The following is a 1,666-nucleotide window of genomic DNA, read 5'->3' as shown; positions in this document are numbered from 1 at the left end:
TCAAATAAAACTCACATCTCCTAAACCATTAGAAAAGAGTCTTTGATGTGGAGTCATTATATACATCCATTAGCTTTGAAGAAAAATGGGATTAATGGAGGGAAAAATCAGTGGTCTCTTAATTAGAAACATTTTGTTCTTACAGCTTGTGTCTGAACACCAGAAAAAGAGAATGCATTCCATCTCACATTCTGGTCCCCAATAGTTCCCTTCAGCTAGTCTTTCTGATCCAGGGAAAATTGCAAGCCAGAGGCCAAAAGGCATTTCCAAAATGTGATAACAATGCTTTATTTTTATTTATGTTTATTTATATCCACTTTTTTACAAAAAGACTTTGAGATAGCTATTAGCACTCTATTTTTAATCATGTTTCCCACAAAGAAACTCCAAGAGAACATATATATCATTCAATCATTTCTCACATTTATTAGCACCTACTATATGTAAAACATTATGTTAGAACTGTAAGCTGTACAAAGTAGGTCCGTGCCCTCTAGGGTCCTGAAAACTAGACATGGAGATAAAGATCCATGAAAAGGTAGCTAAATAACCAACAATGTGGATTCTATCCCCCTATATTTTTCATTGGTTGAATGAGCAAAATTGTAAAGTTAGGTACCCAACCTTTTTTTTCCCTCCCCCGCTTCCCCGTGCCCAACTTCTGAAACTTGTTTACTCTGCCTTACTGCTCCTCCAGAGAAGTGGGATATAAAGGAAGGGCAAGAAGTTTATTGTAACTCGATATTTATAAATGTATGATAGATATTTTAGTAGGTCCCCTGGAATATATCAACTTTAATCAGAATGTAACCATTACAGTTTTCTCTGGGTGCAGGTTAAATCTGAGATTGACCAAATCCAAGAATCAACATTCTTCTGGAAGACAAAGACTTGCACACACACACACACAAAAAGCTGTCAATAAAAAGCAGTATGATACAATCTTAAAAAAGGTGCAATATATATACACGTATATACGTATACATATATGTATATGGATGTGTATATATATGTATACATACACACACACACATATATACACACACACACACACACACACACACACACACACACACACACATATATTCCTAGAACTCAGAAAACAGAAGAGATTACTGGACAGAGAGAAATTCATCCAGGTGGTAAAATTTGAGAGAGGAACTGATGGTGAATATAAAAAGTTACATATTCTGATGATATTTTATGCTCAAAACACCAACCTCCAAACCACGAAAGTTGCCTAGAATTTTTGTTACATGTATTTACATATGAGAACACACACATTGCCTCTTTTCTTGATGACAAGTAATTGATCTGCCAAAGTTTTGAAGGGAAACAGGGATAGTAAAAATGGGAACACAAGATTGGCAGGTAGTTCTTTTGAAAATGGAGTCCCTTCTTGCTGAATACAAACCTTATCCGTTTGAAATTCAAACACTCAAAATGCATATTCTAAGTGAAATATCACACCAGACAACCTACCATCTAAACAGTATTAACAAATTCCCTTACTAGTTACTTAAGCCTGCAATAAAATAACCATCTTTAAATAAATTATTTTTACAACAGTTTGTTAGTGTTGTTTCATCAAAACACAACTGCCTGGGGCAGACACAGATGAACATTTTCTCACTGAGCAGCAGGGAATGGAATGTCGATGCTAGGG

The sequence above is a fragment of the Pteropus alecto genome, unplaced genomic scaffold, assembly GCF_000325575.1.
Source record: "Pteropus alecto unplaced genomic scaffold, ASM32557v1 scaffold86, whole genome shotgun sequence".
NCBI classification, from domain to species: domain Eukaryota; kingdom Metazoa; phylum Chordata; class Mammalia; order Chiroptera; family Pteropodidae; genus Pteropus; species Pteropus alecto.
Note: the sequence above shows the minus strand (reverse complement) of the source record.